The sequence below is a fragment of the Mauremys reevesii genome, linkage group 13, assembly GCF_016161935.1.
Source record: "Mauremys reevesii isolate NIE-2019 linkage group 13, ASM1616193v1, whole genome shotgun sequence".
Lineage (NCBI taxonomy): Eukaryota > Metazoa > Chordata > Testudines > Geoemydidae > Mauremys > Mauremys reevesii.
This window is the reverse complement of record NC_052635.1, coordinates 36,650,533-36,671,820: the sequence shown is the minus strand read 5'-3', so window position 1 is coordinate 36,671,820 and position 21,288 is coordinate 36,650,533. Positions and strand designations below refer to the sequence as shown.

The 21,288-nt window shown below is 39.3% G+C and overlaps 1 long non-coding RNA gene across 4 annotated transcripts in view; it reads right to left on the bottom strand.

Annotated features, from left to right (window-relative positions):
• Window positions 1-21,288, bottom strand: part of LOC120379722 — a 373,098-nt gene that overhangs the window by 262,137 nt on the left and 89,673 nt on the right. For 3 of the 4 annotated variants that reach the window (XR_005587548.1, XR_005587549.1, XR_005587551.1), the window contains 2 exons: window positions 16,529-16,602; window positions 16,100-16,426 (listed from right to left, as the gene is read on the bottom strand). The exons of the other annotated variant lie outside the window; for it this stretch is intronic. This is a non-coding gene — a long non-coding RNA (uncharacterized LOC120379722). Of the gene's footprint in view, window positions 1-16,099; window positions 16,427-16,528; window positions 16,603-21,288 lie in introns of those variants that run through there. 4 annotated transcript variants of the gene reach the window in all.

The following is a 21,288-nucleotide window of genomic DNA, read 5'->3' as shown; positions in this document are numbered from 1 at the left end:
TACACTTAGACTTGAAGGAAGTTAACAATGAATGCAGTAAGAAAATTTACAAGGCTGAGTTTGAATAATAACTTTCTGTACTGATTCACACAAGGACATTTACTCTGATATTTATGGGAGTCCAGACATCTCCGTTGTCTTCGATTTTAATTTTACCCTTTTGATTTCCATTCTGTATGTATTCAAGGTTAAAAATGACACAGTGAGAGCTTCAAACTCTTGTTTTCTTGGCCAGTATTAAGAATTTTTAAAGGTCAGGAAAAATGTACCATATGAAGGATAATCTGTGATTCAGTTTAGTCATCACAAGTCACAGGCAATTGAAAGCAAATAAAGCAAGCACAGGATTTTTTTTATTATTATTATTTGTATGATTATTTTCAATCTATAATCAATGTTTCTCTTCTTGGTTTTTCATATTCCCAGGCTTAAGCTGTTGAGACAATATCTGCAATTTTCACATGACTAACCTTTACCAGTCATCACATTAAAATGATATGATCATTTCTGTGCTCCAGACAAGATCTCAGAATTTAGTCTGATAGTTCAATCATATTCCACCTGTCTGGCATGTATCTGCAGTACCTGTGGCATTACTATGGTTATCACTATGTTATGTTTATAGTATACAAAGCTATCAGCTCCCTTGGGGAGTTAGTCTGTGTCACAGGGTCCACTCACCACTAGGGCACCTCCTTCTGGTTGTTCTGGGGATTAGCTCTTGCCAGGTCTGATACCCTTCTGTTATCTCACTCTCTGGGGTTCAGCAAACTCCCTCTTCATGATGTGGCCCTAAGCCAGGTCACTATGCATGTTTCTCCGATTCCACTGCCTTGACTGTACCACTTCCAAAGTGGCTGGTAGGGGAACCCAAGCCTGCCTACTCCTCCAGGTTCCAGGATCCCTCAGTCCAGCAAGCATGGCCTGCTTTTGCCCCGATTCTATTGATATTTCCCTGTGCTCCTTCCTACTTTTCTCCTCTAGGTATGCCCTTCCCTCAGGGCCAGGATCCCAGGGCTTTGTCTCTCTCTCTTGAGGTTCCTCCTTTCTCTCTAATGCCCAGAGAGTGACTCCTCACTGCAGCCCCTTCTGCTGCCAATTTCCTTGCTTTTATCATAGTCCTGCCTGATTCTTCTCAGATGGGCTCTATTCCCAATCTGTCCTTGTTTATCCAGCCTAAATCGCTTCACATATGACCTATCAAGTTAATTGCCCACCTTCTCAGCCTCATTAACTCTTTCAAGACTGCTGTGGGGGTGAACACTCTATCACAGTCTGATTGTATGGAGACAGCAGGGTTGGGAAGAAAGAGGGGAAACTTTCTTGTAATAAATGGGGACAAATGGAACATTAAGACTATTTTGGGATTGTAATGATCTCAATCCCAGGTTTTTTCTTACTCTGAGAAGCACTTTGGGCCCCATCTTCAATCTAGCATCATTGTTGCCATCCCAATAGATGGGTAGTTATATATAGTAACTCACTCTAGCATGGTAACCTATTTTATTACCCATCTGGGGCTATGATAATCCTGACTCCCCCAACAATCCTGATTGACCACTACCTGATATAATCATTACAATGAAGGAGGGGGAGAAAAATGTTGGTTCTTTCAATACTGTTTTTCAACCAGATTGCCACAGTATTCTGAGGTAGCAAGAAGGAGCTGGTATGAAACACCTCATGGTATGGGGTCATGACAAATGCCATATTAATATTGTCCAGGCCCCTTTAACCCAGAACTCCACCCCATAAAGGCTAATACGCCTGACATGAAATCCAGAGGGCAGTGGCAGATATAAATATTAGTCAGACCCTTAGGTAAATCGTATACAAATTTCAAGATGGTTTGAAATATGATCTATATGGTTGTGTCTACTCACTGAGAATTTTTAGCAATAGTGTAGAGGTATTTTTACCTCCATGTAGTCTAACATGTAGACAGCTTTAGAGAATGGGTAGTCAACATAATGGTAAAATTGCCAGTAACTGATGTACATTAGTACTTCCACAGCAGGAGAGCTGCTCAAATTCCTCCACATGTGCAGTGCCTAGGTGTGTTAAGTGTGTAATAGCGCCACCTATTGGTATACATTATAGCTGTGGAAGAAGCTTCTATTTAATAGTAAAGCAAGACATAATACAGATGAAAAAAAAAAAAAGTGGCACACCTGAGGAGCAGCAGCTTTCTTCTTTCATCAAGAAGAGTGAGCTGTAAACTCAGCTCATCTCATAAAAAAAAAATTTGTTCTTTTTAGTAGGTGCCACAAGTACTCCTGTTTTTTTTGCGGATACAGACTAACACAGCTACTACTCTGAAACCTGTCATAATACAGATGGCTTCTTGTGAGGTTAATGTGGTGTGTATTTCAAGAACAAAAATTTAAACATCTTTCTTACAGTACTGTTTTGAATGTGTAACCTGTATGAAAAAAGTTTACTTTGCAATCTTTTATATGCTACATATAAATAAGTAGGTAGTTAAAAATTAAATGTAACATTTTATATCTACGTCACTTATGTAGTAAAGAGACAGTATTAAATGTCTCAGTTAGAGCTCAGATTTTATAGATAGAAAATTACTTCTATAAGGAGCCCCACAGACCTGTTCACTTGTTAAAGATATTTAAATGGGAACAAAACCAAAATAAGTTCTGCCTAGTGGGGTATTTTGTCCATAGTGTCCAGGAGGAGAAAAAAAAATACTTACAGTAAAGGTTGCTCAAGTGCATCTCTTATTAATTTAATTAATACAGATTAAAAGTCAACAGATTAGATTACTCCATACCAACCTCAATGTACATTTCTTACCATCCACAAGGACATTGACTATGATTTTGATAAATTAAGTTGTCACAAAAATCCATCTTCAGTAGATTGGGTTGTCTCAATGACAGAGATCAATCCTTAAAGTACAAGTCATTCTCAAAAATGCTCAGTGTGGATCTAACTTTGATGCCATTGAAGTCAATGGGAGTTTTAGCCATGGACTTCAATGGCAGGAGAGTTAGGCCAATTCTGAGTGGTTTTTAAAATCTCATCCTTAAAAATGTATGTTATTTTTTCTCCATCTTGGAAAACTCTTATTGTGCCAGAGATCAGCCCCGCTCAGAGAAATCTTTGCAAGTCCACCAGACCAGGACTCAGACTCAATGGTAAATGTTATTGGTTCTGCAGGAGAATCAGAGGGAGGGCAATGGATTGGGTTGTGGGAGATATAGTGGGAGGTTGGATGGGGGCTCTAGCCAGGGAGGCAAACAAAGCAGTGGGACAGGGAAGCTGGGGTTTTCATTAGCAATTGATCCCACACTTGAACTTAAACAGATACAAGGTGGGATTTTCTAAAGGACCTATGGGAGTTAGGGGCCTAACTCTCATTGATTTTCAATAGGATTTAGGTGCTTTTGAATATTTTCTCTCTAAATCCCTGAGGCCTTTGAGAATTTCACCGGTGCTTAAACATCTGTCCAGGTGCCCAAACATCAGTTTGAGTCCCAAAAAGACAGGTCTAGTCCTTGCATTTTTCAATCCTGAGGTTGTGATTTCCAAAGCTGCCTAATGGGAATGGGATGCCACAAATGCTAAGCTAGCTTTCAGAATTCTACCTTGAATCATCATAGGTCTTTGATTAGAATCACTGAACCCTACAGGAGATTAATTTTTGTACCAGTCCTGCATTTTGTTTTTACTGTCTGAATTTCCCTTGCTCTGGGTGTATCAATTAGTGACCTTTACTGACTCCCTTTTTTCATCATATAGTATGTGAACATGCAATTTCCTCCTAGTGTGGAAGCATAACTTTCATGAATCCCACTATATTATAACAAAATAACCGATAACCAGAGACACACTCATACTTGCCTAGTTGCATCAGGGCCTAAGTCCTCCATAGGTTACACACCACATTAGAGAAGAATATGATCACACACACTTGAGCATGTCTGACATTCCATCTAGTAGGTTCAGTGGTGCACAAACCTGCTGTGGATGAGGGAGTTCAGACTGGCTCAGACACATACAAATGTAGCAAATTATTACAGAGCTATTAATCCTTTGCACCTAAGGTTTCCCACCCTGCAACGCGCTGAGCACTCCTGTGAGGTGCTAAGCACACTCAACTACCACTAACTTCAGTGGAAGCTGAGGCTAATCAGCACCTTGTAGACTCAAGCCCCTACAACTTTAATGAAACTAGCTTCCCTATGGTTGAAATTATGCATGTGCACTGGTCAGAGAACAGACCACATGGGGTTTTGTCTAGATTAAAAACCACAAAGATTGTACTCTGGATCATATTTGGGGAGAGTTTATGGTAGCCGTTACAAATGTGTGACCGTTAAGTACTTTGAGTTAATTGATTACCAATCCACATCAGGGGAAAACAGAGTACTGTAGGTATACATATTCATGGTGTGTTATTGTTGGAGTTGTACATATTAGCAAACTAGAGAAGGTGTTGAATGACACAATTCTATGTGTGATTTTTCTTGTGACTCCCTTTCTGATTTACTAGATTAAGTCCCGATCTTGTCATAGTCTAGTTTTCAAAGCACTGTAGCTTAACTGACACTGATTCAAATAAATGTTTCTGGAAAATGAATAGGTACCAGAGATAATAAAATTAGATGTCAGTGCATTAAACCTTTTTTCCACATGGCTGGTCATCACAAAATATCATAAAATCTGTCATAATAAAGGGCAAACTGTTATAAATAGGCTGATGAGGCATTAAAAATCCTATGTGATTTCTTTGACCGTTGTTAAACTAAATGGGTGAGTTTTTCATTGGAAGTCTTTTTTTGTTATGAACTTGCATTCCCTTATCTTTTCTCTACCCTTCTGTCTCCAAGACAAAATTACTATGTAACTATGAGCCTAAGCAAAAACAAAACAAAACAAACACACACAAAAGTTGCATCAACAATTGCATGAAGGCAAGATCAGACTTTTGAATCAGGAAGCTGAATATTTCAGTATCAAGGTGAGCAGAATCATATTCTCTCTCTATAGGAATGTTCGGGTATAGAATCATGACCTAATAAAACTCGTTCACAATCTGATGAACAAAAAATGGAGTGTTGGAAAAAAGCTTCAGTTTTAAAAGTAATAAAAATGAAGGATTCCTGATGATTCCAGTTCTCTCTCGGTGCAAAATATGGAGAGGGAACTGGAGAAAAAACGCTGAAGACAATGTAGATGGGGTTTAAATGATTTACGGTGTGCTGGGTCTCTGTTTGGTTGGTGTTGTTTGGTTTTTTTTTGAAACTGCTGACAGTTTGTTTGCCTTCTTGATGGACACAACCACCTACACCAAAGAAAAAAAGGAAAAAAAAAAAGAAGCAATTGTAACCCCTGGGAGGCTACATACTGCTTAATAGAGACTTTAATTGATGCTGGCTGCTTTGCAATGCCATCTTCTCCATCTGTCAACAATAAGGTATTTGTGACACTGAAATACCTTTTTTTGTGGGATATATTACATTTGTCTGCATGTCTTGTCCATTTAGTGAAAGAAACAAACAATTCATGCTCCTAAAAAAAATGCATTTGTTTCTACTGCAGTGATTTAGGATGGAGTCTGATGCTGGAGACAAATAACTAGCTGCAGCTGTTAGATTGCTGGTGAGGGCATTTTGGACAGTTTAAAGATACATTAAATCTTCTTAACACCTGTAACCAAACAACTGATGTAAATTAAGCACAATTTCATTTGCTTACATTGTGGAGCTAAAGATATTGCAGTGATTTATTTATTTTGTAAGATTAGCTACTCAACAGATTGCCAAGGATTTACTTAGTAATGAAGTGTTTTAGGTTATTTTTCTCAAAATTAATTCACCACCTGCTTTACGGCTTTGCTACCCTTATGTCCCAACGTCTGAAAGATCCTTACATGAAAAATCACTCTGTACATAAAGAAAATGCAGCACTTAACAATTATGTTATTGAGTATATGAATTCCTGCTGTCTTCTGTTATTGTAATACCACTTTTTAAATGCATTTTTCTTTATATGCCCTTCACAATAAGAAAAGCTACATACTATTCTCAAAACTAGCCAATGTAGCCATGCTGAACCATTACATCAAGCCAAAGATGCATATCCCTCAGGGACTGATTCTGATCTCAGTTTCGGCACCGTAAAACTGTAGCAGACTTACACCAGCTGCTTTTGATTCCCACTTGATATAGAAGATGTTCCATGGTGGGCTGGTTGCATATAACTGAAAGGGAGCAGGGCCAGAGCAAAATATACTCTAGGGATAATGGCCAACAGAGCAACTCATTACTCATTACTGCTTGGCACTCATTACTCGCCCAGTACAATTTAGAGAGGCCCTCAGGCAGTTCTGACTTATGCCAGAGGCCAGCTCAGCTCCCAGCAGCTGCCAAAATTGGGAGGGCAGGAAGGTGGTGGAAATCTGTCCCTCACTTTCCTAGGTACATTGAGTATTGCTGTGGTGCACCTACAATTCTAGCCAAAGAGTTTGGCTAGTTCACATAAGTATTCATACTTTCCAGGGTTTATCCAAACCATTTATAAATCTTTGGTGGTTCTGCAATTCCTAAATATTGTATCCTTAATTGACTACAGTATGACACATTATCACCATGCAATGCAACATGTCATATCTGAGCACAGACATGCTGTTTTATACTCTAATAGAAATGGATTTGGAAAGAGCTGATGAGCAATCTTCTTGGATTGAATTTAATTGACAGATGAAATAAATGATAGCTAGGTAGGATGGAGATAAGTGATGGATAAGGAAGACAGAGGATGTCTTGCTTCTGATACTCTGCATACGGTGTCTGTTCTAAATATACCCCACAATCTTTTGTATGCCAGAGGGATATCTGCTGTTTGAGAGGCTATCTTCCACGGTGTTAAACTGTAATAGATTATTTCAGAAGGAATAAATTAGAAGACTGAACCCTCAGTGATAGCTTGCAGGCAGCTGTGGCTGCTACTGAGTGAGCAGCAATATTTTGGGAAGAAGTAATGAACATAAACAGTGCCAATTAATTGGTGGTGCTTGAGAGAGAAAATATTGGGACGGACACTATGGATATTTTTTTTTTGTTTAGAAATGGTGACATGAGGTGTTAAATAGTTGAGTATCCTAACAAGTGAAAGGATCTCAGCAAAGGGCGAATGACTCCTCTGTACTATTCAATACAGCAGCTAAAATGTCAACAATGTAAGTCCTGATAGGTTGTACGAAACTGGTATCAATTTTCATTATGCTGGACCTGAATCACTGCAATTCCTGAGATAGCTGTGGTGTTGTAAATGTAGGGGAAGTGTTAAACCACCATGACAAAAAGTTTGCATAATAAAATGCATGTATATTGGGAGTGTATGTTATATATATTGCATATTTAATATACATATGTTGTATGCATTTTGTTACGTGTACTTTAAATAAATATATATACACATGCAAAGTTTTGCACAAATTTTGCTCATGCATTTACTGCCAACAGTGGTCATTGCTCATGCAACCACTGTGATTTGCATAAACAATGAGGAGTCCTTGTGGAACCTTAGGGACTAACAAATTTATTTGGGCATAAGCTTTGGTGGGCTAAAACCCACTTCATCAGATGCATGGAGCAGAAAATACAGTAGAGAGGTCTAAATACACAGCATATGAAAAGATGGGAGTTGCCTTACCAAGTGTGTGTAGGGGGTCAGTGCTAGGAGCCAATTCAGTTAAGGTGGAAGTGGGCTATTCTCAACGGTTGACAAGAAGGGGTGAAAATCACTTTTGTAGTGCTAATGAGGCCAATGTGTGAGTATCAGGAGTGGGAGTGGATGGGTCACTACAAAAACTAATTTTCCCCTGCTGATACTCACACCTTCTTGTTAACCATTTGAAATGGGCCACCTTGATTACATTGGCCTCATTAGCACTACAAAAGTGATTTCCACCCCTTCTTGTCAACTGTTGAGAATAGCCCACTTCCACCTTAACTGAATTGGCTCCTAGCACTGACCTCCTACACACACTTGGTAAGGCAACTCCCATCTTTTCATATGCTGTGTATTTAGACCTCTCTACTGTATTTTCTACTCCATGCATCTGATGAAGTGGGTTTTAGCCCACAAAAGCTTATGCCCAAATAAATGTATTAGTCTCTAAGGCGCCACAAGGACTCCTTGTTGTTTTTTGCTGATACAGATTAACACGGCTACCACTCTGAAACCTGTGATTTGCATGTGTATTTGTGGTAAACTGACAATTTTGCATATGCAGTTGCATATATAAGTATAAAAATTGCATGCACAGATATAAAAAATGCATAACTTCTAATTGTGTATAAAATGCACTAAAATAATTCAAGTTATGTCTATTTTATTCCTGTTGATAAAGCAGCACTGTCATAAATGAGGTTGGCTCAGTCTCTGGTAAAATATTAAAGACAGAAAAATAAAAATGTGTGTATCTAACTTTGCATATTTAATTCACAGTCTAAATTTTGCATATTTATTGGTTTGTTTGTTTAAGGGCCCATAGATTAGTGATTTTTGATTTACTGAAAATGAAAATCTACTTTTTTACTTTTAAAACCAGAACTATGTTGTATCACTAAACATATTTCTGAAGATTAATATTAAAGTGTTATACACAGGTAGCAGCTGGAAGGGCAACAAATGTGTGCAAACTGTGGGAAATTATGCCATGAGCTTTACAAAGCATTTTCTTTAGGAACCTTTTAATTTCCATGGCATCCTGCAAAATACGCTGCAGAGACTCAACATTTTTCTACACACCAAAAATATCAACTCATCTAATTGAAAACATTTGACCAGTTCCGGGGCTCAAACTAGCACTCCTTGCACACCCAGAATTGCTAGTTAAGGCAACTAGAATTTGCAGATTGCACATCAGAAGTGAGGGGGAAAGGAAATGACTTTTACTCTTCCATATGTATATTGCTCCCACTGTAGTCCTCTGAATGTGGAATTTGACCGAAGATGTTTATGTCACATATACTGACTGAGACACAATGTATAGAAATTCTTGGGTGAAATAAGACAAGAGACTGATAAAATGACTGATCCATATTATTAAATCATTCTTATCTATGTTTTGCTAAGAGACACTGACTTATTCCTTACATGACTTCTTCAGGTCATATTAATGCATTTTTATACCTTATATTAAAATATTGGTTAAAAAAGGTGGTTAAGACATCGTCAATATTAGTTGTGATAGGGTTTCACTTTTACACTTGAAGCTTTAGCTGATCGCTTTTCATTCCATTTGTGTCCATAAAGTCAAACTAACAGGGCCCCCAAATGTTTTATTTAGAATTATAAATGTAAGATACACACTGGCAAAGTTATGGGAAAAAAAGTCTTCCTAAAGACTTATGTAAAATGTGCATGTCACTCAACCATTCTGTGACTCAATTTTCCTTAGAGATGATATTTACCTCCTGGGTGGCATGTGGCTGAGAGACTTGACTCATTCAAATTTGTAAAGCAGTTTGAGACAGTTCTACAGTAGAGCAAATTAACATTTTCTCATCACTACTGGCAAAGATTTATTGTCATCACAGTAGTGTTAGGGTTAACACTGTGATGCAATTGGCACCATCCTCTGAAATCCAAACATGGATTTTCTAAACATCTACTGGTATAGAGAGTGGAAATACTGAAGCTGGATCTCAGGTAGGAACCATTTAATCCACCACTCAAATTTGTTGCCAGAAAGCACAGATTATTCTATCTTTGAACCAGGCAACAATTCCCCAACAACACTTTCACCTGTTATGCCAATGGGAGGTGCAGGTGCTCGGTCTTTCTGAAAATGATGCCATCTGTTTATAATTTTCAGTGAATTGACTTTTTTTCTGGTCGAGAACATTAGAATAATGGATCTTTTGTAAAAGTGTAAACTATACTGTAGTTTGTGCTCTAATTGCTAATTAATGACAATATTTACACTAAGTAGCTGTGGATTCCAATGAAATGTGTTTTGCAGTTGCATTCCAGTGTAAAAATGAGTTATATTTTGTTCACCTCAAGTGTTCATTTGTTTGCAGCTTGTATGCTCTGTTACAATTAATACAGACTTTGAATTAAATCAAGGAGAATGCAAGTTGTTGGGTTTTGGGCCTGGGAAATGTTGCCACCTAGATGAAGCCAGATGCTGAGGACAGTACAAGGCCAATTAGTCAACATATAAATGAACTCTGATGCAAGAGACTGTGGAAAGTAAAAATGAATAGATTGCTCATCCTGTTCTAGCCACTTTTGCAGATTTATACTTGAGATTTAGGCTGAATATTCATTTTACTTCCTGTGAATAATTGGGCAATATTTTGATTCCCTGCTTGGTTCTGCACTGATGATTATGTGGTGTTTTTGGAGCACCTGTTAAAAGAGAGAAACAGTAGTCTTGTATGTAGATAGCTTTAAAATATATACTTTTCTAAACTTTCCACAAAAAATAATTGTGCCAATGAATTTTGCGGACACCTCGTCACTGAACACTTTTTTTTAAGATTTAGAGCAGTGGTTCCCAAACTTGATCCGCCGCTTGTGCAGGGAAAGCCCCTGGCGGGCCGGGCCGCTTTGTGTACCGGCCGCATCCGCAGGTTCAGCCAATCGCAGCTCCCAGTGGCCGCGGTTTGCTGTTCCATGGACATGTTATATATCTATTACCAGTACTACACACAATGTTTCAAACTCATTTTATGTTCCCTGATTAAGGATCAGATTTTTAAATGCTGATTTCCCCTTTGGCATCAAATAAATAGCTGCAGATGTGATACATGCATGGCAACACTGTGCTGCAGAGTAAATGCAGGTAAAAAAAACTGTGCAAAACAAAAGGCCATTCTTTGAAAAACTGGCCTTTTGTATAGAAAAACATTAACACAATAAATGAAATTTTAATTTATTTGCATACACACACACACACATATATCAGAAAGACTTCAGGGCAGGGGGATCTAGGAGTTACAGTGGACAAGAAGCTGGATATGAGTCAACAGTGTGCCTTTGTTGCCAAGAAAGCTAATGGCATTTTGGGCTGTATAAGTAGGAGCATTGCCAGCAGATGGAGGGACATGATCATTCCCCTCTATTCAGCATTGGTGAGGCCTCATTTGGAGTACTGTGTCCAGTTTTGGGCCCCACACTACAAGAAAGATGTGGAAAAATTGGAGAGAGTCCAGCGGAGGGCAACAAAAATGATTAGGGGGCTGGAGCACATGATTTATGAGGAGAGGCTCAGGGAACTGGGGTTATTTAGTCTGCAGAAAAGAAGAATGAGGAGGGATTTGATAGCTGCTTTCAACTACCGGAAAGGGGGTTCCAAAGAAGATGGAACTAGACTGTTCTCAGTGGTAGCAGATGACAGAACAAGGAGTAATGGTCTCAAGTTCCAGAGGGGGAGGTTTAGGTTGGATATCAGGAAAAACTTTTTCACTAGGAGAGTGGCGAAGCACTGGAATGGGTTACCTAGGGAGGTGGTGGAATCTCCTTCCTTAGAGGTTTAAGATCAGGCTTGACAAAGCTCTGGCTGGGATGATTTAGTTGGGGATTGGTCCTGCTTTGAGCAGGGGGTTGGACTAGATGACCTTCTGAGGTCCCTTCCAACCCTGATATTCTATGATTCTATGGAAAGACGACCTCAAGAAGCAAAAGTGTTCTGGAAAACCTCAGAGCGCTAACCTGTATTTTTTCCAGGAATTCATTTCACTTTCCCTAACATCCCTCATCCCCCCTTCCCTATTCCATTTTACAGTCTCTCACAAGTCTGTTGGGATGTACCTGTGCTTTTCCAATGCTACATCTTGTCTAAGCATATAGGTTTGAATAAGCAGTGTAAATATGATCCCTGTGTTAAAACAGCCAGGTTTTTTGATGCAGGGTACAACTGTCTTTTAAAGAAAGAACAAAGGGGTGGGGCAATTTGTCTTTGCCAGAGTTGTCCGTGAAAGAATATTCCCTACATACTAAAAATGCACAGACTGACACTGTACCTTCTTTCATGTAAGATATGCACCCCCACCTCTCTGCCTGGGTTACACATTACTGTTAGGTTTATTTTTTCATCTTATGAAGTTTTCCTTTAAAACAATGGAAGCATAAATCGCAGCTGTTGTCTTTTCCCCTTTCTCCATGTTCTATCATCACAGTTGGCCTAAGCATATCTCAGCAATTACAATAGCTCTACAGGCAGTTCTCAGGCCACTTGAGCTGACACTTTGAAATATTAGCAGGGAAGTAATGCAGGTGCAATGTATTGGCCAACATCCAGTAGCAAGTTAGCAACCAGTTCAGAATTTTAAAAGGAAGTTTGTATTATGTGCTATTAAGCTGTTGAAATTAGAGATGGAAATCCTGTTTATTTTGGCAGGGAAATCACTAACTCTGAAGCACTACAGTTCACTCAAGCGAAAAAATCAGCATATACCAGAGCTCACACACAACATATTTTTAACATGTTGATGTGAGGGCTAACCATATAGTCTGAGAGTTAAAGCTGTGAAAATTGAGTATAGTAATTTGAGGGGGCGGGGAAATCAAGAGTTTGTATCAATTCTGAAGACATCACAGTGAGGTAAGAGAAAAAGCTTTTTCAGTATAGAATCATCTGACACACCCTTTGCCTTCTAGCAACAGTATCCCATCAAATTAAAGATGAATGACTATTGCAATAGAAAAGATAGCCTTAATCTACTTACTATGTTTGGGCCCCAACCCTGTCATGTGTAGTATGAGGGTGGAATGCTGCAGCTATGTTGGACTCTGCTGAAGTCATACTACACGTTCTGAGGATTGGGGCCTTTGATTGCAAGTTCTTTGGGATAAGGATTGTATTGTCTGTGTGTACAAATACAGAAAGAATAATTACAAGCCCGTGCAAGTAGCAACATCTATAGTTAAGGTTACTTGACAATTTCCATTATAAGATGCTTTTTCAGTTGCCAAAGTTCTACTGTTCATGGCTTCAATTTTTCATGCCAGGTGCCTGCCTAAAGCTGAATTTTGTTTAAACAGTTCAGCTGTTTCTAAGAATGAGGTTGGGAACATTTGTTTTTTTAATATGTGCAAAACAAAAATCCATCCAACCCTAGGGGGGGTGGTGTTTATGTCTAAGAGGTACCTCTTACTTCCCCCATTACAAAAGTTAAGTCTTTGGAAAAATTGCAATGTGCACCTGCTCAGTAGAGCTTGCTAGAGTTTGGCAGCTAAATTGTCCAAAGATTTATTTTGCACTGAGCATGCTCCACTCTTTAGCACCGGGATCAGCAACCTTTGGCATGTGGCCCATCAGGGAAATCTGCTGGCTGGCTGGGCCAGTTTGTTTACCTGCCACGTCCACAGATTCGACCGATTGCAGCTCCCACTAGCCGCAGTTCGCTGTTCCAGGCCATTGGGGGCTGCGGGAAGTGGCAGCCAGTACATCCCTCGGCCCACACCGCTTCCTGCAGCCCCCATTGCCCTGGAATGGCGAACCACGGCCAGTGGGAGCTGCGATCAGCTGAACCTGCGGACGCTGCAGGTAAACGAACTGGCCCGGCCCGCCAGCAGATTTCCCCACATGCCAAAGGTTGCCAATCCCTGCTCTAGTAGCTCAGATATGTTACCAAAAACTGTTCATAAACAACCCCACAGAGTGAGCTGCAGCTCACGAAAGCTCATGCTAAAATAAATTTGTTAGTCTTTAAGGTGCCACAAGTACTCCTGTGTTTATTTATTTTTTTTTGCGGATACAGACTAACACGGCTGCTACTCTGAAACCCACAGAGTGAGTGAACATATTCCAGCCAGAGGACGCAGTGGCTGAGCAGGACTTTCCCTACAATTACTTGTCTCAATAATTAAGGTTGCCTGTGTAATTAAAGGCTATCATAATCCATACACACAAGGGCAGAATTAGGGTTGCACAGGCAACCTTAATTTTGGCATTTCCTAACTTTGGAGTGCTTACTTTTGCAACCTTTACATTCTTTTAATATAGGTTTTTGATCTATTATGTATATAGTGTACTTGTCCAAAGAATAGGCACACTAGAAATGCAAAACCTGCCTTGATATTGAAGACTGTCAAATTCAAACTTTATTCTAAACGTAGGGGAAAAAATTCTGGATGACATATGCCACAGGATAAAATTTTCAAGAGTTTAAAGTCTAAATCAAATTTTCAAAAGTGATTTAGGCTCTTCAGTGCTAAGTTACCTTTGAAAACTGGACTTAGGCTTCTAAGTTTCTTGGGCACTTTTACACTTTTTACCATTGATCTTTAACCTTTAATAGCCATGAATTTGGAAACTATGAAGCATGAGGCTGAAATAAGGTGACACCCACCAGGTGTGCCTCCAACACTAGACACAACATGACAAAGTGTCTCAGACCCCCCTAGGTCCAGACATAAAAGAATCCTAATCTCCTATGTCTGATACACAGCCTGCCTCTGGGTACAATTTATTCACATACACCAGTGCAGTAGTTTGCCAAAAAACCTTCCAGTAAAACCATTCGCTCATTCCCACAGTAAACATATAAAGATGCAACAGGTTTTTGCCATTCCCTTCTTCAGGGACATCATCTCCAAGTCAACTGCCCAAGAGTCAAAAACAGCATTTTGTTCCCAGTTTCTTTTGCCCTGCTCTCCCGACCTCTTTGCCTGCGAGCGAACAGTCTTTCTGCAGCCCTTCACTCAGAGTCTTTCCCCATGCTGCAGCATTCCACTCCACCAGGCTTCCCTGCCTGGGAGACCAATACCTTGCTAAGGGGATCCACTTTCTGGGCTCAGCTTTCCCCGGCAAAGCTGGGTCTCCTTTTTCCTAGGGGCCACTGCCTGAGCCTTCTGTATTTCAAAACTTGACATCTTTAATAATGCATCCTTGGCTCCTAACACAATATGGATTAGGTTTTGTCATTAAAACAACTGTGTTTCTACAAGTGACAGCAGACTTAGATCTGCCTTGGTGGTGACATCAAATTGACATAGCTGAAATTAGAAAGTCATAGCACCTGGTACTCCTGTGCTACTGGTGTCCATCACGATGGTTACTTTCCAGACAGAAGATACTGAGTTCTTTTTATTGACTTTCACGTAAAACACAGGGGGATGGGAGTATCCCTAGCATAGATCTGTTTGGATAACATGACCTGTTGCATTGTGGCAAAGAAGTTGAACCCTTTGTTTGACTTACAACAGGTTTATGTTTGCAGTCTTCTTGTAGCCGTAGGACATCAGAGAGGCAAGGTGGGTGAGTTAATATCTTTTATTTGACCTTCTTCTGTTGCTGGGAAAGACAAGCTTTCAAGCTACACAGAGCTCTTCTTCGGGACTGGGAAAGGTACTCCCAGCATCATCAGGTAGAACAGATTGTTTAGCATAAGTGGTTAATACATATTTCAAGGGACCATTCAAGATGAAGTGGTCCATTAACACCTCTACAGTAATGTGGGGAATGGATGGGCGGGGGGAAGTTAAGTAGGTTATAGACTATTGTAATAAGCCAGAAATCTAGTGTCTCTGTTCAGTTCATGATTTTGAGTTTCTAGCAAAAATTATGAATTTAAGCTCCCAGGCTCATCTTTTAAGGGTGTTGTGCAGGTTTCCTTTGAGGATGAGGATGGAAAGGTTGGATATAGAGTGATAGTATTGTGAAAAGTGTTCACTCAGAGGTGGTAGGATTTAACAGGTTTGTGACACTGACATGCCTAATAAGCACTTGAGAAACGGTATGATTAAGGCCATACAACAACAATAGATGACTCTTATATTGGTACAAACCTATATTCTCCTCCCTACTTGTAACAAATCTTCATAGTGGTGTTTTTAATATTAGATCCTAGTTCACTGCAAATTGGGAAAGTCATCTGTATGCAGCTAGAGAGTCTTAAGACAGGGAAAGAATAGAAACATTGAAACATACTCTATGTTCTTTAGCCTAACATAATAATTTACATTGCTTCCTTTTATACCTCCTCTGGCTACTTGTGAGTACTGAGAAAAAAAATCCACAGAAACAAAATACAGGAGGAGAAGAAAAAAAAACTTTTATTTTCTGTTTGCATCTCTGGGCAATTACATCTCTTGAGGACACTACAGCTTCCCCAGAGCCACTTTTCCAACCTTCAGAGTCACATGAACTATTCAATGGATGTTAAAATATTGTCTCAGCTGCATCACTTACTTTTAGAAATAGCTTGGTGTCAATGTTTTCCATTCCAGTACAGCTTAGCATTACACTTCCCAACAAAGGTTGGTTTTGATGGACCGTCATAGCCACTTTCGTGGCTGTCATTTTTCAATGATTTTTGAACATCGGAGTTCTGTCACGCTGATTTAATGAGCGAATAAACTCTAGAAATTATCACTGAGTTGTTGTGAATGCACTTGTCTCCTGCTGTAAGACTTGAGGGGTTTCACTAATCAGGACTCATGTCTGGGAAATACAAATAAGCAGTAACTTGTTTGAAAACATACAGCACTCAAGGGCATACAAAGGTGTTCAAAATACAGTTTAGATTTTGAAACCAAAACTAACCTGCAAACAATGGCAACTTCCCCATTGTTATAAGCTTTTTCTTCAGTTCTCACAGGGTGACACCTCCAAGTGGTCTAGAAAGAAAAATCGCACAACCTTGTCTAGCTGGTGTGAACCCTTTGTTTTCAACAAGTGTATTTTCTTTGCTACTCTCTGAATTGAAGCTCTGAGATTCCCATTCTAGCCTGTCTAATGAGTACTGATACTTCCCAACCGAATAGACAGTTTCTGTTTATCCTGAAGATTCGGAGATGTTTCTGAATTTTCTTCCAATATCCCTGCATCCTGGTCTTTGTCTCAAATGTTATTTTATCAGCTTTAAAAGTTTCCTGCACTGTGGCCAAGGCATTCAGTAAATAAAATTCGTATTTCTGGTGTTTGGTGATGTCAACACACACCAATGCAAAGAGTAATTCCCTCACTCTGGTGGTTTATTTAATACAACATCTCTTGAATTACAAGTGTAGGGCTTTCAGCCAAGGAGTCTTCCCCACTCATTTGATAGGACAAGGAGCTCTACAAGGGAGGAGCATAATAGTTGATAGTTATTTCCATTAGTTGCCACTTAGAGCAATTACTGCATTGAAATATTTCAGAAATTCAGTCTGTCCCACTAATCTAGACAAAGAATTTCTCATTTTCACCTCTGCTGTGGATGTGGTGCAAGACAAATTGACTCTTATGATGAACATTAGATAACCGAGTGAAGACTGCATTTACTCGAGGGACATTTTTAATGTTGGTGCCTCCTGCATAAGCTAAGATCTTGAACATACAGTAGTATAACGGAACTGCTGTGATTGAGGCCATATGAGAAGCTATACACACACAAATATATAGAAAGTTCAGTAAGGATATTACATCCAGGCACGGCTCCAGGCTCCAGTACGCCAAGCGCGGTGGTCCACCAAAGCCGCGGGACCAGCGGACCCTCCGCAGGCACGCCTGTGGGAGGTCCACTGAAGCCGCCTGGTGCCCTCCCAGCGACTGGCAGAGCGCCCCCCGTGGCATGCCGCCCTGCTTGGGGTGGCGAAATGGCTAGAGCCGCCCCTGATTACATCAGGGAACAACAACTGCTTTTTTAGTCCACATTCAGAATTGTCTATACAACACCTCCCACCTCATTCTATAGCTATGTCAGAGCCCAGTATAATGAAGGAATCAAAGCACTGTCAGATTAAAACAGCACATCACTGGAACTAGAGCTGGCCAAAGTTTTACCCCACAAAATGTGTTTCCATTGGTAAAAATGCTTTTTTCAGCTAAAGTTTTCATTTTGATAAGGTCAAAACCTTTCATTTTGGCTGTATCATTTCTACTGATCAATACCACACCACATTATTTTATAAATTATATTTTATATATTATATTCAAGACATTTCAACTATGATATAACATGACAATATAATTGTTGAAATCTTATAACTTATATATAACAGAAGGCAAGTCAATTAAAACAAAATGTCATTTTAGTTTTTCTGAAACAAAATTTTGGAATTTCATTCTGCAGGAAATTTCTATTTTTTGTTCCAATTCTAAATGAAAAAAAATACAAAAGTTTAGAATTTCCCACAGAATGTGAAGTCATGGTTCCAGCCAGATCTACCTGGAATATGCACTGAGAATAGTAGCTTTCGAGTTAAACAAATGTAAAACAATCAGAGGTTGTGCCATGAAAAACAGTGAAGCGAGGTTGGATGCTAAGAAAATAGGGACTTTTCTAACACACTTGAGCTAAGCTCCACAAACTTCTATGTCCATTAATCTCTTAAAAGTAATGTCAATGCAATTCAGCATCCTTAAGTAAACTAGCAACAATGAGAACTCTAATTTAAAATGAACGGCTGTAAATTCAAAGAGAGAAGTCATGTAAGATGATACCTGGGAATACACAACTTGGAAAGGGATCAATTAATTTGAATCATCTGGTAGGGACAGTGATGTGTGTACTGAACAGTACAGTGCATCAAACTGAATGGGCTTTATTCTGTATCCATTTACTGTTTTTTCTCTTTGGGGTCTTTGCTTTGCAATAGGCAAAGGCAACAATTTCTTGCTTAGATCTGATCAGATTTTGCACTGTGAATAATTCATCAGACAAATACATCAGTATACACTGCAGGTATACTACACTCCCAAGGTGATGGGGTCATGCACACCTTCACAGGCAAACCCACACGTATTTGCTTTGCTTATCAAATTCTTTTAAACTATTGTTGAGATATGCTAGAAAAGTGAATTGGAGACATGCAGAGGCAGTAAATCAAAATCTTGCTGCTACTTATTGGGCTTGGCTGGAGTGGGGCCAATTATTATTTTAGCTTATCTCGTGAGACTTGTTTCTACCCTTCTAGAAAGATGAAAGAGAAAATAAAAACCCAAGGAGGGCGCAGGAGTTCAAAAACACTGAAAATTGAAAACAACAACTATGTTAATAGTGATTTGGGGTATCCAAGTGGAGACATCTGAGGCCTGATTTTCAGAAAATAATGTTACTCACCCTCACAAGCCTCTAAAACTGTGGTTCTCAAACTACTGTACTGGCGACTCCTTTCACATAGCAAGCCTCTGAGTGTGACCCCCCCCCTTATAAGTTAAAAAACACTTGTTTATATATTTAGCACCATTATAATTGCTGGAAGCTGACAGCTCACGACCCCACCATGTAATAACCTCACGACCCCCTGAGGGGTCCCGATCCCCATTTTGAGAACCCCTGCTCTAAAATGTCTTGAGTTGAGCACCCAAAAACCAAAGCACCCCAAATCAGTAGGCAACCTTTGAAAATCTTGGCCAGTGCTTCTTAACTTCAGATCCCTCGTTACACCCATAGAACCTCCCCTGACTTCAGGGGAGGGAACTGGGCCCTCCCGGCTTTACATTCCCTGACTGATCCAACCTAAGTGGCTAGCCTGTCATTGGGCTGTGGATAGATCAGAAGAAAGTATACATGGCTATTCATGTCACATGAACATTCAGGTATGAATATACCAGGTAGCCAGCAGCAATTTTACACAGAACTTTCACATTTCTTGCAAAGAGAGGGAGAGACCATTAATCCTCACTTGTCAACATCAACCAGGAAAGTGTAAAAATATTTGGCACAGGCAGAATCTGGGAAATTTTCCAGATTAATTGTGAAGAAACTGAAAAGATCTTAGAGGGAAAAAGGTCACCTGCATTAAACGTGGTTCTCTCTATTAATGATACCAACAGCTCCAAATAGGAGCTTTCAGCTTATGTTGGAAGTGGGACACTTGAAGTTTACTGAAATGAAAAGTGAAGCATATCCTTGATGTCAGCACATCTTTCAACCTGAAGATATATTCACTGATATAGATACATACACCTAAATCTTCAAAGCTGTGTGCAAGGATTTAACCAGGATCTGCATAGCTAAATCAGTGTATGTAGCTTTGAAAACAAAGAGGATAGAGTCATTGTGTCAAAAGAAATCTAGCAGAAATTCAGACAAAAATATGTGAAGGTTCATATAAAGATCTATGGAACATTAGATGAACACCTCATGTTTTATAGAATTGTCTCTCTTTTTAGAACTAGGTTTTTAGGAGAAGTTCAGAGGAACTGAAATGAGGAAATATGAAATATTTCAGAATCTAGAAATAATGCCACCTTTCTAACTCCTCCTGATCTAAAGACAAATACAATAACTTTAAAGTTTAAAAATATATCCCAGTGCACTTCAAACATATTTGCATTATATTCAAGGATAATGAAAGTAAATGTTTCTCGTGGTTAAGTTTCAATGACCTAAGCTAGATGATTCTATTTTTGATCAATTTTCTTTATCAAGTATTAGGCATTTAAATGTTCAAAACTGAGTTTTGAAGTTAACAGATGAATGAGGGAAATTCATACTGTGGTTGCTCCTATATGGATTCACTTTGTCAGGATGAGATGAAATTCATTTCAGGAGTGGAATCCAGTTTTGCAATTAGATATACTTATAAACATGTATTTTTAAAATGCATCCTTTTTATGTTTCCTCAGAAAAGCACATAACGTACGTGGCTCAGGACACATGTACAATGTATGAATATCCCTTTCATCCAAGAAGAGATAAAAAAGGGCATTTCCCCCCAAAAATAAGCCATTCCCACTTCATCCCAACTACATTAATACCATGGCCTTGTCTTCACTATGAAAAAAGATGTGTTCTCAATGATAGTTAGTGAACTCAAGTTTGCTAGGATTTTACCTTGATTTAAGAATACACCTTATTCCATAGCAAAGACGAGGCCCTTGAAAAGAGATAGGCCATGCCGTGTCCTGAAGTTGAGATTCTTTTAGTGAATTCCCGACCTGAGGATCCTCCTCTAAGAACATGTTACCACGAGGCTATATTATTAAATCTAGGGATTTTTCCTCAGACTCCTCAGCTGAACAGGCCAAAATCCAAGCTCAATTATTTACATTTGTTATGTTGTGCTGCTGAATGATAGCCACCTTTCACTCCAGAATGTTACATTTAATGGTGCCAATGGGAGCAGAGCTGCTTAAAGCATCAGTAGTTAGTTGACTGAAGAATACTCCTGGTTCTTGTTATTGCTATAATTCTCTCTCTTTCAAATTTACTTGAAGGGTCACATCTTCAAAGGACCTCTGAAAATGCACTTACAGACGACATAAGGGCTTTACACACAATGAGTGTACTTTCAGACACTGCATACACGTTTTCAGAGAGAAATTGGAGATTTGTCCATATTAAAATCCCTTTTTCCCCCCTTTACTTTAAAGGT